The sequence below is a fragment of the Salvelinus fontinalis genome, chromosome 5 (assembly GCF_029448725.1).
Source record: "Salvelinus fontinalis isolate EN_2023a chromosome 5, ASM2944872v1, whole genome shotgun sequence".
In the NCBI taxonomy this organism is placed as follows: domain Eukaryota; kingdom Metazoa; phylum Chordata; class Actinopteri; order Salmoniformes; family Salmonidae; genus Salvelinus; species Salvelinus fontinalis.
The window spans coordinates 53,978,300-53,994,880 of NC_074669.1; positions in this window are offsets into that span (position 1 = coordinate 53,978,300).

A 16,581-nucleotide genomic window follows, 5' to 3' on the forward strand; every position below is an offset into this window, starting at 1 on the left:
TTTATCATTGACTATAGCTCAGCATTCAACACCATAGTACACTCACACTCTCAAGCTCATAATTAAGCTCGAGGACCTGGTTCTGAACCCGCCTTGTGCAACTAGGTCCTGGACTTCCTGACAGACCACCCCCAGGTGGTGAAGGTAGGAAAAAAGACCTCCATTTCGCTAATCCTCAACACTGGCGCCCCACAAGGATACGTGCTCATCCCCCTCCTTTTCTCCCTGTTGACTGCGTGGCCACACAAGCCTCCAACTCAATCATCAAGTTTGTAGACGACAACAGTAGTAGGCCTGATTACCAACAATGACAAGACTGCCTACAGCGAGGAGATGAGGGCCCTGGGAGTGTGGTGCCAGTAAAATACCTCTCACCCAATGTCAACAAAACAAAGGAGCTGATCGGGGTAGCAACTGTTATTGTAACATGATCTGTGGTCATCGTTGGTGCTGCTGTGGTTATTGTGGGTGCAGCTGTGGTTGTTGTGGTTTCACCTGTGGTTGTTGTATGTGTAGCTGTGGTTGTCGTGGGAGCAGCTGTTGTTGTTTTGGGAGCAGAAACCGTCGTTGTGGGAGCAGCTGTGGTGGTTTTGGGAGCAGCTGTGGTTGTCGTGGGAGCAAATGTTGTTGTTTTGGTATCAGCTGCGGCTGTTGCGGGAGCAGTTGTGGTTGTTGTCGGAGCAGCTGTTGTCGGGGTAGCATCTGTTATTTTAACTGTAACTGTGGTCGTCGTTGCTGATGTGGTTATTGTGGGTTCAGCTGTGGTTGTTGTGGGTTCAGTTGTGGTTGTTGTATGTGTATCAGTGGTTGTTTTGGGTGTTGCTGTGGTTGCTGTGGGAGAATCTATGTTTGTTGTGGAAGCAGCTGTGTTTGTTGTGTGAGCAGCTGTGGTTGTTGTCTGAGCAGCTGTGGATGTAGTGGGAGCAGCTGTGGTTGTCGTGGGATAAGCTGTTGTTGTGGGAGCAGCTGTGGTTGTTGTGGGAGCAGTTGTGGTTGTTTTGGGTGCAGCTGTGGTTGTTTTGGGTGCAGCTGTGGTTGTTTTGGGAGCATCGGTGATTGTTTTGGGAGCAGCTGTGGTTGTTGTGGGAGCAGCGTTGGTTGTTGTGGGAGCAGCTGTGGTTGGTGTGGGAGCAGCTGTTGTTGTTGTGCGAGCACCTGTGGTTGTTGTGGGGTTATCTGTTGTAGTTTTATGTGCAGCTGTGGTTGTCGTGGGAGCAGCTGTTGTTGTTTTGGGAGCAGATGCTGTTGTGGGCGCAGATGTGGTTGTTGTCGGAGCAGCTGTGGTTGTCGTGGGAGCAGCTGTTGTTGTTTTGGTATCAGCTGTGGGCGTTGTGCGTTCAGCTGTGGTTGTTGTATGTGCAGCTGTGGTTGTTGTGGGAGCAGCTGTTGTTGTTTTGGTATCAGCTGCAGCTGTTGTGGAAGGAGCTGTGGTTGTTGTCGGAGCAACTGTTGTCGGGGTAGCATCTGTTATTGTAACTGGAACTGTGATCGTCGTTGTTGCTGATGTGGGTATTTTGGGAGCAGCTGTGGTTGTTGTGGTTGCAGCTGTGGTTGTTGTGGTTGCAGCTGTGGGTGTTGTGCGTTCAGCTGTGGTTGTTGTATGTGCAGCTGTGGTTGTTGTGGGAGCAGCTGTGTTTGTTGTGGGAGTAACTGTGGTTGTTGTGTGAGCAGCTGTCGTGTTTTTGGAGCAACTGGTTGTTTTGGGAGCAGCTGTGGTTTTCATGGGAGAAGCTGTTATTGTGGGAGCAGCTGTGGTTGTTGTGGGTGCAGCTGTTGTTGTTTTGGGAGCGGCTGTGATGGTTTTGGGAGCAGCTGTGGTTGTTTTTGGAGCAGCTGTGGATGTTCTGGGAGCAAATGTTGTTGTTTTGGAAGCAGCTGTGGTGGTGTCGGAGCAGCTGTGGTTGTTGTGGGAGAATCGGTGGTTGTTTTGGGAGCGGCTGTTGTTGTTGTGGGTTCAGCTGTTTTTGTTTTGGGAGAAGCTGTGGTTGTTGTGGGAGCAGCTGTGGTTGTTGTGGGAGCAGCTGACGTTGTTTTGGGAGCAGCTGACGTTGTTTTGGGAGCAGCTGTGGTTATTTGGGATCAGCTGTGGTTGTTTTGGGATCAGCTGTGGTTGTTTTGGGATCAGCTGTGGTTGTTTTGGGAGCATCGTTGGTTGTTCTGGGAGAAGCTGTGGTTGTTGTGGGAGCAGCTGTGGTTGTGGTTGGAGCAGCTGTGGTTGTTTTGGGAGCAGCTGTGGTTGTCATGGGAGAAGCTGTTATTGTGGGAGCAGCTCTGGTTGTTGTGGGTGCAGCTGTTGTTTTGGGAGCAGCTGTGGCTGTTCTGGGAGAAGTTGTGATTGTTTTGGGAGCAGCTGTGGTTGTTGTGAGAGCAGCTGTGGTTGTTGTGAGAGCAGCTGTGGTTGTTGTGAGAGCAGTTGGGGTTGTTGTGAGAGCAGCTGGGGTTGTTGTGTGAGCAGCTGGGGTGGTAGTGGGAACAGCTGTGGTTGTTTTTGAAGCAACTGTGATTGTATTGTGAGCAGCTGTGATGGCCGTGGGAGCAGCTGTTGTTGTTTGGGGAGCAGCTGTGGTTGTTGTGGGAGCAGCTGGGGTTGTTGTGTGAGCAGCTTGAGTTGTAGTGGGAGCAGCTGTGGTTGTTTTTGAAGCAACTGTGGTTGTGTTGGGAGCAGCTGTGATGGTCATGGGAGCAGAGGTGGTTGTTGTGGGAGCAGCTGTTGTTGTGTGTTCATCTGTGGTTGTTGATGGTGCAGCTGTGATTGTTGTGGGTGTATCTTTGGTTGTTGTGGGTGTATCTGTGGTTGATGTGGTTGCACCTGTGGTTATTCTGGGTGCAGCTGTGTTTGTTTTGCGAACATCTGTGGTTGTACTGGGTGCAGCTGTGGTTGTTTTTTTGGGGGCAGCTGCTGTTGAATGTACATCCGTTATTATTTTTGGAGCAGCTCTGGTTGTTGTTGTTGTTGATGCTGTTGTGGTTGTTTTTGGTGCTGCTGTGGGTGTTGGTGCTGCTGTGGCTGTTGTTGGTGGTGCTGTGTTTATTGTTGTTGCAGATGTGGTTGTAATGGTTGTTATGGGAGTAGCTGTGTTTTTTGTTGGAGCAGCTGTGGTTGTTGTATTCTTATCTGTAGTTTCAGCAGCTGTTATTGGTGCATTTGTTGTTGTCATACATCCTGTTGTGGTTGTCATTGGTGCAGTTGTGGTTGTTGGTGGAGCATCTTTGGTGGTTATTGTTGGTCCTGCTGTGGTTGCTATGTGAGCAGCTGTGGATGTTGTGGGTTATGCTACGGTTGTTGTGGAAGCAGCTGTGGTTTTTCTGAGTGCAACTGTGGTTGTTGTAGCCTTATCTGTAGTTTCAGCAGCTTTTGTTATTTGTGCAGCTTTTGTTGTCCTCGTAACTCCAGCTGTGGTTGTCTTTGGAGATGCTTTGGTTGTTGTTGTGGCAGCTGTTAGTGCTGCTGCTGTTGTGGTCATAGCTACAGCTGTGGTTATTGTTAGTGCTTCTGTGGTTGTTGTGGGAGCAGCTGTGATTGTTGTAGCCGTGTCTGTAGTTTCAGCAGCTGGTGTTATAGGTGCAGCCGTTGTAACTCCAGATGTGGTTGTCTTTGGATCTGTTTTGGTTGTTGTTGCGGCAGCTGTTGTTGTTGTACCTCCAGCTGTGGTTGTCGTTGGGGCAGCTGGGGTGGTTGTTAGAGCACCTGTGGTGGTTGTTGTTGTTATTTCTGCTGTGGTTGTTGTATCCTTATCTGTAGTTTCAGCAGCTGTTGTTATTGGTGCAGGTGTTGTTGTCGTAACTCCAGCTGTGGTTGTTGTGGCAGCAGCTGTAGTTGCCAGGGAGTCACCTGTGGTTGTTGCTTCAGCAGCTGTTGTTATTGGGGCAGATGTTGTTGTCATTACACCAGCTGCTGTGGCTGTTGTTGGAGCTGCTGTGGTTGTTGTTGTGGCAGCAGTTGTAGTTTCCAGGGAGGCACCTGTGGTGGTAATTTTAGCAGCTGTTATTGGTGCAGCTGTTGCCATCGTAAAAACAGCTTTGGTTGTCGTGGGGGTTGTTGTTGTTTCAGCAACTTTGGTTGTCGGTATGTCTGTGGTTGTTGTTTGAGCAGCTGTGTTTGTTGTAGGTGCAGTTGTGATTGATTGAGCTAATTCAGCTGTCAGAATTGTTGTTGCCGCAAGTGCTGTTGATGGAATGGAAATTGTAATTCGTAATTTCAGTTGTTGCTAATGTTGCATCATGTGCAGCACTTTAAAGGGGACTTTTGGGATTGGTACATTCGTTTTTGATTGATATCGGTGATTCTACAGAAGTAGTGTACATTGGGAGGTTGAAAAATGTGTGTCCTATTTTTTTTTTATGTCAGCACACATGTATTCCAACATAAGTCAGGTAGACATATGCTGTATACTACTCACAAACGTTGTTTGCTTTGTAAATTTGAAATATTTACATAAAATATTTACCACACCACTAAATATGTCACTACTGAAATATAATGAAAAAGTTGCAATGAAGGCAGAGCCATGAACAGTAGTAATCGTTTTGATTAACCTTCTATTAAAGATTAATTTGAGAAATGTTGTTTGCATACCAAACTAACAAAATAGTAGAAACATCATTTCTACCTGAATATAACACTTTTAAATTGAAACATCATCTCTATTGTTCTCTGTAAACTGCTTCAATGTTGACTGAATCTAAAACTTGTTGATTGATTGAATTGCTCATGCATCTAATTAATTATGTTGTTAGATGTTTGAATTATCACTTTACTTTTCTTTATTTTTGGCAAAATAACAAGCATTTTGGTGTCAAGTGTCAATCATAGAGATGAATAGAGGACTCTAGATGGATATAACTTGCTTTGGTACAGATATTGCCAGTGAGGGCTTTCACCATTTAAAAGTAGTCAACTGGGTGGTGATTCCTATGTGTTGGGAGTGATCAGCCAGTAATCAGAGAGCATTGTCTTCTTCAAATTGGTTTGCCTTTGGTTTGTAAACCAAAGACTCAGGTAATACTCAGCTGCCAAGTCCAAGACTTATACCAGGACATTGGTCCCACGATCCAGACCCGGTGAGTTGAGACCATGAAAAGTTAGACTGAATTAATGTGCTCTTGAGTGGTCTCAAAACCAAGACCACTAGATCAAGAATCCATGAGCTGTTTCTTCAATTGAAAGAAACTCAAGTAGAGTAAACTCAAGCACGGTAGAGTACAGTACAGTAGTGAACAGCAAAGTAGGGTATAGTACAGTAGAGTAGGTTACAGTACATTACTGTATACTAGAGTACAGTACAGTAGAGTAGGTTACAGTTCAGTACATTACAATAGTACATTGTAAACGTCTATGTTTTGGCCAGATATATGTACATGCTTGGGCTCTTGGAGAGTTGGAGCCCCTGCTGGCTACGCATCTCAATACCCTACCCTTTTTCCTAAAGTGTGCACTTGTCCACTACCCACATGGTGGTCCTCTGTAGCTCAGTTAGTAGAGAATGACGCATGCAAATTAAAAAATTGGAGATAACCTTAATGGCACTGCTGTGCTGTCGCAGACTCCATAATGGCACAGACACAAAGATGAGACCTTTATATTCCATGGTGTCAATTATCTCAGTTGTGATAATTTCAGTTTGGACAATGTGAACTTATTTTGGACTTTAAAGAATCCCTACAGCTGAAATTGTATATGGCTGACTGTCTTTCATTTGGACTGATGTACATCCCAGTAAACATACATTTTTGTCCAAAAACTGTACTTTACATATTTGATATATTAGATGGTCAGTAGTGACATTTCTTAAAAATATATTAAGATTTACCAACTTGCTCACTAATTTTCTCCAAAATGTTGGCAGACAGACTACGCACCATGTGGCCACAAGGGAGAGGGGTAGCAAGGGTTGTGGGGCTGTAGCTTAAGGCACATTCATTCTACAGTCTTTATAAATGTGTGTTTTCGGTAGTGACATAAAACGTGAGGACAGCATTTTTCAGAGAAAGATGTTTAAAAATTAACAAAACTAATGATTAGATCAGTATCTTTCAATGTAATTGTCACGATCGTCATCAGGGTGGAAATGACCAGACCAAGGTGCAGCGTGGTGAGCGTACATTTCTCTTTATTATGAATGTCACCAACAAAACAAGAAACAAGCGAAACGAACGTGAAGCTGACTAGGGCTATACTGGCCACTAACACAGACAACTACCCACAACTAAGGTGGAAAAACAGGCTGCCTAAGTATGATATAAATATATCCTCATCAAACGAAACACAATACACCATAATGACAAAGCAAAAACAGGTTTGTAGAAATGTTTGCAAGTGTATAAAATTATTTTTATAATAATTTACATAATTAGTCAGACCCTTTGCTATGAGACTCGAATTTTAGCTCAGGTGCATCCGGTTTCCATTGATCATCCATAGGATGTTTCTACAACTTGATTGGAGTCCACCTGTGGTAAATTCAATTGATTGGACATGATTTGGAAAGGCACACAAATCAAATATTTTGTTTATTTTTATTGGTCTATGGTTAGCAGATGTTAATGCGAGTGTAGCGAAACGCTTGTGCTTCTAATTCTGACAGAGCAGTAATATCTAACAAGTGATCTAACAAATTCACAATGACAACCTTATACACACAAATGTAAAGGGAAGAATAAGAATATGTATAATATAAATATATTGATGAGCGATGGTTCTGATTTCCTAAGGACCTGAAGCGATGCGGCCATATCTTTCGTTGCCATAGAGACCTTATATAGACACACCTGTCTATATAAGGTCCCACAGTTGACAGAGCATGTCAGCACAAAAACTAAGCCATGAGGTCGAAGGAATTGTCCGTAGAGCTCCGATACAGGGTTGTGTCGAGGCACAGATCTGGAGAAGGGTACCAAACAATTTTTGCAACATTGAAGGTCCCCAAGAACAACAGTGGCTTCTATCATTCTTAAATGGAAGAAATTTGGGATCAGGGAGATGACTTTGACAGTGCTCCAGAGTTCCTCTGTGGAGATGGGAGAATCTTCCAGAAGGACAACCATCTCTGCAGCACTCCACCAATCAGGCCTTTATGGTAGAGTGGCCAGATGGAAGCCACTCCTTAGTAAAAGGCACATGACAGCCCGTGAGAAACAAGATTCTCTGGTCTGATGAAACCAAGATTGAACACTTTGGCCTGAAAGCCAAGCATCCCATCTGGAGGAAACCTGGCACCATCCTTACGGTGAAGCAGGGTGGTAGCAGCATCATGCAGTGGGGATGTTTTTCAGAGGCAGGGACTGGGAGACTAGTGAGGATCAATGGAAAGATTGACAGAGCAAAGTTCATAGAGATCCTTGATGAAAACGTCCTCCAGAGCTCTCAGGACGTCAGACTGCAGCGAAAGTTCACCTTCCAACAGGACAACGACCCTAAGCACACAGCCAAGACAACGCAGGAGATGCTTCGGGACACGTCTCTGAATGTCATTGAGTGGCCCAGCCAGAGCCCGGACTTGAACCCGATCTAACAACTCTGGAGAGACCTGAAAATAACTGCAGCAATGCCTCCCATCTAACCCGACAGAACTTGAGGGGATACGCAGAGAAGAATGGGAGAAACTCCCCAAATCAAATACAATTGTATTAATCACATGCACTGCATACATCAGCTGTAGACCTTAAAGTGAAATGGTTACTTAAGTTGGAGTCATTAAAACTCATTTTTTCAACGACTCCACAAATGTCTTGTTAGCAAACTATAGTTTTGGCAAGTCGGTTAGGAAATCTACTTTGTGCATGACACAAGTCATTTTTCCAACAATTGTTTACATACAGATTATTTCACTGTATCACAATTCCAGTGGGTCAGAAGTTTATATACACAAAAATTACCGTGCTTTTAAACAGCTGGAAAATTCCAGTAAATTATGTCATGGCCTTAGAAGCTTCTGATAGGCTAATTTACATAATTTGAGTCAATTGAAGGTGTACCTGTGGATGCCTACCTTCAAACGCAGTGCCTCTTTGCTTGACAACATGGGAAAATCTAAAGAAATCCAAGACCTCAGAAGAAAAAAATGTCATCTTGGGAGCATTTTCCAAATGCCTGAAGGTACCAAGTTCATCAGTACAAACAATATCCACAGTAAGACGAGTACTGTATCGACATAACCTGAAAGGCCGCTCAGCAAGGAAGAAGCCACTGCTCCAAAACCGCCATAAAAATGCCAGACTACGGTTTGCAACAAAGATCGTCCTTTTTGGAGAAATGTCCTCTGGTCTGTTTGGCCATAATGACCATCGTTATGTTTGGAGGAAAAAGGGGGAGGCTTGCAAGCCAAAGAACACGATCCCAAGCGTGAAGCACAGGGGGTGGCAGCATCATGTTGTGGGGGTGCTTTAGTGCAGGAGGGACTGGTGCACTTCACAAAACAGATGGCATCATGAGACAGGAAAATGATGTGGATATATTGAAGCAACATCTCAAGAAATCAGTAAGGAAGTTAAAGCTTGGTCGCAAATGGGTTTTCCAAATGGACAATGACCCCAAGCATACTTCCAAATTTGTGGGAAAAAGGCTTAAGGACAACAAGGTCAAGGTATTGGAGTGGCGATCACAAAGCCCTGACCTCAACCCATAGAGAATTTGTGGGCAGAACTGGAAAAGCATTTGCGAGCAAAGGAGGCCTACAAACCTGACTCAGTTACACCAGCTCTGTCAGGAGGAATTGGCCAAAATTCACCCAACTTATTGTGGGAAGCTTGTGGAAGGCTACCCGAAACGTTTGACCCAAGTTAAACAATTTAAAAGCAATGCTACCAAATTCTAATTGAGTGTATGTAAACGTCCTACCCACTGGGAATGTGATGAAATAAATAAAAGCTGAAATAAATCATTCTCTCTACTTATATTCTGACATTTCACATTCTTAAAATAAAGTGGTGAGCCTAACTGACCGAAGACAGGGAATTTTTACTATGATTAAATGTCAGGAATTGTGAAAAACTGAGTTTAAATGTTTTTGGCTAAGGTGTATGTAAACTTTCAATTTCAACTGTATATTGCCTCGTTATTGTGTTACTTTTTATTCTTCTTTATTTTTTTCTTTAGTTTATTTGGTAAATATTTTCTTAACTCTCTACACTAAATAGCATAAAAGCTCAATTGATATTGTGCGCCCAGCAGAGAATCAGACATGGGGGCGGCATCAGCCACACATCAATATATAGCCTAATAAGAAACTCAGTCTAAAACATTGAGAAATATGGACATTTCATCAGTTACAAATTACATGACCCTCCCCTTGGACTAGATGTAAAAAAAATGCTAAATCATCCCTTTGACTGAAATTGAAATAGCATGATCCTCCCCCATTTTCCACCAGGTAACCATTCTGTAAATGTCAATCCGTCCCTTAGCAGACATTTTTAACCAAATTGACTTACAATTACACTTTGGATGGTGTATCAATACACCCAGCCACTACAAAGATACTGGCACTCTTCCTAACTGAGTTCCCGGAAGGGAAGAAAACCGCTCAGGGATTTCACCATGAGGACAATGGTGATTTTAAAACAGTTAGATGGCTGTGATAGGCTGTAATGGCTGTGATAGGAGATAACTGAGGATGGTCAACAACATTGTAGTTACTTCACAATACTAACATAAATGGATGAGTGAAAAGAAGGAAGCCTTTACAAATGCATCTAGTTTGCAATAATGCAGTAAAGTAATACTGCAAAGAAATGTGGCAATTTTTTAAATATTTTTCCTAATACAAGCATTATGTTTGATACAAATCCAACACATCACTGAGTACCATTCTTCCTATTTTCAAGCATGGTGTTGGCTGCTTCATGTTATGGGTATGCTTGTCATCGGCAAGGACTAGACATTTTTTAAGAAAAAAATAAACAGATTAGAGCTAAGCACAGGCAAAATCTTAGAGGAAAAGTCTGCTTTCCAACAGACACTGGGAGACAAATTGTGACCCATTTTAGGAATCGAAGCATATGTTGCACATTATTACTTTACAATAGAGGCATTTTAATGTTGTTTTTTTCAAAATGAGCTTTTTTGCAGAAATGTCTTCGGGGAACATGTGAACCTTCATGTGCCATAATAACAAACTTGTATGCCATCTGTAAATACTAATATAATTGTTAAATTACGAGGCTAGTTGGTTTAGCCATGGAAAAAGACAGGAACATTACCGCTTACCATGATTGTGAGATAATGGATGGGCTGGACATACCGAGAGATCAGTTTGGATTGGTCTGACATGTAGCAGGCTACAGTCTATAACATGAACTGCTCAGTATGTGTAGATAATCCTTGCTACCACTGCTTTTTTGAAAGCGTTGCTACTGCTCTCAACATCATTGCTGCCCAGAATTAAGCAGGCGCCATCGACAAAGATCAGTGGGAAAACGTTGTGATGGACTACTTCCTGCACACCGTCAGTGTGAGTCGGAGTGACTTGAAACAACAACAGGCCAAATAAGCTGTGGCTAGCTACAAACCAAACGGAATGGACACGCTGCCGTAAATAATTCCTCCATGCATATGTGTAAGAGTCTAGTTACATTTTCAGATATTATACGTTAGAAATACATTTTCATTACAAGTTAAACGCACCGTTAGCTAGCTAGAAAACTTTATTTTGCTGGCTCATTAGCTAACATTACATGTATGTTCTGTGTAGTGATATTATTTGTATCTCAGATATATATTTGCATTGTTAGTTATACCCTAATGTTAGCTAGCTAAACTAACATTGAACCGAATCGAGGCGGTGGGTCAAATTGGTGGTTCGAGTGTCCGCCCTGAGATCGGAAGGTTGTGAGTTCAATCCCTGCCGAGTCATACCAAGGATTGAACTCATACCAAGGCCGTAAAAATGGGACCAGATGCACCTCCGCTTGGCACTCAGCATTAAGGAGATAGATTGGGGATAATGCCCTGCGACAGACTAGCATCCTGTCCAGGGGGTGTACTTGTATATCAAGCTCCCTCACGCTACAGAAACAGGAGAAACAGGAGATAGGGTCCTTCCCTATGAGACGTTCTGGCTTGTTCAAGGCTACTTGATTACTTAACCTGGTGATGTTGCCATGGGGTCTAAAGACCCCACCCATGCAAACAAGCTTAAATTACAAGTGGTCTTTTCAAACAGCTGTTACACTAGAAGGGCATTATCCTAAATTTCATAGTTTTATTCCAACCTCATAGTGTGAAAATATATATCAAATACAGGAACATCTAGTTTTTGACTGCACTGACCCTTTAAATTGGAATTGACCCCAACCCTGTTGCTAACTGATATGATTTAACGTTGTCACATGAAAGAATGCAAACCATTACCAGCTCCTGGATAGTGTTGGTTTGTTTTATGTCATACCTTAGGTCCTTTTAAAATATGTATACTGCAATTCCATAAGAGGGGATACATTCCTTTTCACTAGTGTTAAGTTCACTGATGCTACAGTGGTTTACGTTTCAGTGGATGCATGTGGAACAATGATGGGGCTTCAGCCAGGAGCCAGTGCCTCATGCAACTTGCCATTCATCACAGTTCATGTGCACACTCTGCTGTTTGTCTTTGGTACTGCACTCATTTGATTTGTGCGCGCAGTGACTCTAGTGCAGTTGCACTTCAGTGCTTGCAGTTCGAGATAGAAGTGACTTCTGGTTTTGGGACATGTCAAAAGATGTATGGCTCATAAAAATACACCTGTGACTAAAGCCTCATGAAGCCCAGGCTTGAGCTCATAAACCCTCTCTCAACCCATTGTCAACTAAGTCCAACATCCATGTTTTAATGATTTGAAAATGGACATATTTTTTCTGCTAGACATATTCTCATATGAAGATCAGGAAGTCATTCATCTCACAGAAGTTTAATGCAATGCTAAAGCCAAGCGTAGCTGCCTTGGTACAACAGTCATCACCGCTCTTTAAACCATGGCACTAAACCCCAACGTTTTCGAGCATGTTCGGCTCTCATTTATTACATGTTAGACATAGCAGTATAGCTCTCCATTTCATCTTGATTTTGGCCATATCTCCACCACCTAAGAGAGAAGGATGACATCAGATTTACTATAAGTGTTGGAACTATCATTTGACACTGTGTTACACGCACAGTATATGTAACATTTTGAATGTGGATCTGTTTACACACTTAGCCCAGTGGTTGAGATACCTCATTTTATGTTCCATATCTTCCATATTTAGAAACTATATAGGCATATCATGGTGTGTGTGTGTGTTTTAAGTGACATTTAAAGGGAAACCATACATTTACTATACCACACACTGTCACGTTCGTCGTAACGAGGAGACCCAGGCGCAGCGTTGTAAGCGTACATACCTTTTTAATGAAAGAACGAATACTGAACAAACTATACAAAACGAACCGTGACGCAAATATTAGTAGCGCAGACTGGCAACTAAACATAGAATAAGAACCCACAAACTACCCAAGGAATATGGCTACCTAAATATGGTCCCCAATCAGAGACAACGATAAACAGTTGCTTCTGATTGAGAACCATTCTAGGCAACCATAGACATATAAACCCCTAGACTTACAAAAACCCCTAGACAAAATCTAAACAAACCACCCTCGTCACACCCTGACCTGATCAAAACAATAAAGAAAACATAGATAACTAAGGTCAGGATGTGACACATACACTCAATCATCATGTTCCATAATTGCTAGTGGACAACATGGATGAATTGTCCATGCCATGACTCATTTAGATCCCTACTTTGAGGTTTATGCTGTCGGAAATGGTGTTCATTTGACTTCAATCCAATTTAGGTTGATCGTTGTTGCAGATCGAGGTAAGCCCTTATTCATCGGAAAATCCTTGACTATGTCTCTGTCATCTGTTAAAAAAAACCCATGGTAGGGCAACATTTTCATAGTCTATACTATGAACTAAAGAAGGTATTTGACATTTCAAATTCCCTTGAGAATGAAATTGAGTGTGAAGGTGTGTGCGGCTCCTTGTCTGCGTTCTCTGGAGACATAACTTCAGGGTGTGTCTGAGTCTGTCAGACATATCCATCATATGCTTGGAGAAGAGTGCCAGAGGACTTGCTTCTTGTTTGAGCATTTCTGTGCATGATTGGTAAGGCGTGATTCAAGATAGGAGTCAATATTATTCTCAGAATAAGACGTGTTTTTTAAGGGTGTAGTTTTTGTCAAGCAGTTGAGTCGTTTTTTTGTTTGTTGTGTTTGAATATCAAGCATTCAAATGTTAATTAATGGCCACACCCTTTTCAACACAATTTATTGTATGTTTGCATTGCTCTGGATAGTTACCCATCAGCAATATGCTGTATAGAAATAGGGTATACTCCCCAAATCCTAAAGTTATCTTTAATAGGGGGTAAAATGCAAGACTGACCATAACAGTAGCCTTAGCTTCCAGAGCCAACCTCATTCTGATGTTTACTCAGCATGAAAGTCCCAGACTGACAGAATAGGTGTTGTCAATTAACTTCCTCACCCTTCAAAGAACAATGTATCAAGATTCAAGGTGATGGAAGATGTTGTTTCTTTTGCTTATAATTTGTTGTCAGACATATCACCTTGCATCCCTCTCCCAGCAAGGTTGGGCCTGGTCGGTACCTGAACCGATAAACCCCGAGGATAATAAGGTTGCCGCTAAATAGGTCGCTGCTACATTCCTCTCTGATCTTAAGTTAACCCAATGTCTCTGCCCAACAAAGGGATTAGTCCCTACACCCTTTGCTCTTCCAGACATCTGGGTTAACGATATGTCTAACAAATATGACACAGAAATGTGATCGCAAAATAGAGTTATTACCACATTGCTTACTAAGTACACTTATCCTATCCTCTCAGACCTCCACAAGTTCTTATAGGGCGTCTGTGGCCACAAACCAACATTGTAGTGACTATCTTTGTCATGCACAGCTTCAAATTGGCATGAATAGTTCTCCTCTCTTCACTGTGATAGCAAATTTGTGGCTAGCATTCTGGCCCAAAAGGGTTATCTTATCATCATCATGAGGAGCAGTAGAAATCGCTTTAGTGAGAAAAGTGCAATGTTTATCTTAGTGATATGTCAGGCTAAACATTTAAACTTCTTAACCACTGAGATGGGAAGTATTTGATGATTCAATATTAACCTGTTGAGGCTGGGGGCGCTGTTGTCACTATTTATGCTAATCGTGTAATTTTTGAAACGGCTTCCCACAAAATTCTTGATCGTACAATATGCATATTATTATTATTATTGGATAGAAAACAGTCTATAGTTTCTATAGGAGTTGAAATTTTGTCTCTAAGTGGAACAGAACCCATTCTACAGCAATTTCCCTGACATGGAGTCAGATTTCAGAAATGTTGGCCCCTGATCTGGAGTCAGTTAAAAGGCCACAGTTATTGCTATGAGTATACGGATACTGCTTACGTCTTCCCCTGGATGCCTTTACGTGATGACGATATGAATGGGGTCGATTGCGCGTTCACAGGCACTACAAATTAAAAAACCCTGTAGCTAGTCACTCTTTTCTTGCTGCGTCATGCGCCTGGAGGACATCGACCCGCACTTGTTCCAAGCATTAGTGGAGGGAGTAATATTACTCTGGTCATGTTTCTACTCGTTATAGGAGTTAAAAACATCATAAGGTAGTTAATTTAAAGCGTTTTATAGCAATTTATATCCGTTTAGTGCGATTTTGGGACATTTATTTCTGAAACGCTGTGAATCGCTGGGCACGCTTCCAGTTCATCCCGAACGTAGTTGGCATTTCCACATGGCAAGAGGACAGCTTTCCACCAAAAGACGATTAGACCCAAGAAAGGATCCTTTGCCCAAGATACTGATGGAAGAACAGCTCAAAGTAGGACATTTTTATTATGATAAATCGTGTTTCTGTCGAAAAATGTTAGTGGCTTAGGACGCCATGTTTTTTGACGTAGCTTCGCTTGGCGCAAACTGTATTGAAAAGTAAGGATAATTTAAAAAATGTAATTCCGCGATTGTATTAAGAATTAAATTGTCTATCAATCGCTGTCCACCCTATATTTTTTAGTCACGTTTATGAGTATTTATGTATAAGAGTAGATCACTGTCTAATATGGCGCACGGACATTTTCTCACCAGCTGGGCTACATTTCACATTGTTTAACCATGATTTTGGTGGCTAAATATGCACATTTTCGAACAAACTGTATATGTATGTTGTAATGTGATGTTACAGGGGTGTCATCTGAAGAATTCTGAGAAGGTTAGTGAAAAAAATAATATATTTTGGCGATGTTGACGTTATCGCTCTCTTTGGCTAGAATCAATGCTGGGCTGCTATGTGCTATGTGCTATGCTAATATAACGATTTATTGTGTTTTCGCTGTAAGACACTTAGAAAATCTGAAATATTGTCTGTATTCACAGGATCTGTGTCTTTCGATTAGTGTATGCTGTGTATTTTTACGAAATGTTTGATGATTAGTAAGTAGGTAAACACGTTGCTCAATGTAGTTTTTCTAGTCCATTTGTGACGGTGGGTGCAATTGTAACCTATGCCATCTACCTGAAATATGCACATTCTTCTAACAAAACCTATCCCATACCATAAATATGTTATCAGACTGTCATCTGATGAGTTTTTTTCTTGGTTAGGGGCTATAAATATCTTAGTTTAGCCGAATTGGTGATAGCTACTGGTGTTGGTGGACAAATAAAAGATGGTGGATTATGCTAATGTGTTTTTAGGTAATAGATTTACATCTTTACATATTGTGTCTTCCCTGTAAAACATTTTAAAAATCGGACATGTTGGCTGGATTCACAAGATCTGTGTCTTTCATTAGCTGTATTGGACTTTAATGTGTGAAAGTTAAATATTTAAAAAAAATATTTTTTTTGAATTTTGCGGCTCTGCCTTTTCAGTGGGGGTGGGGGGGGAGTGCCGCTAGCGGCACCCTCATCCTAGACAGGTTAACCTTGAAGCTGTTGTTTTTGTTTCTCGTTGTGAGTCGTGGGGTCGTGGTTTATTATGATGAAACATGAGATGAATGGCACGACAATGGGCATAAATAAAATGCAATTGTGTCCGTTGTCTGTAGCTGATGCCTGCCTATACCATAACCCCAATGCCATCATGGGGCACTCAGTCCACAACGTTGACATCAGCAAACCGCTCACCCACACGACGCCATCTGCCCGACGCCACCGTACCAGTGGCCATCGAAGGTGAGCATTTGGCAACTGAAGTCGGTTACGATGCTGAACTGCAGTCAGGTCAAAACCCTGGTGAAGACAATGAGTAGGCAGACGAGCTTCCCTGAGAAGGTTTCTGACAGTTTTTGCAGAAATTCTTCAGTTGTGCAAACCCACAGTTTCATCAGCTGTCCGGGTGGTTGTCTCAGATGATTCCCCAGCTGAAGAAGCCGGATGTGGAGGTCCTGGGCTGGAGGACGTACTTCCAAATTCTCTAAATCAACGTTAGAGGTGGCTTATAGTAGAGCAAGAAACATTACATTTCCTGCAGTCAGCATGCCAAATGCATTCTCCCTCAAAACTTGAGAAATCTATGGCATTGTGTTGTGTGAC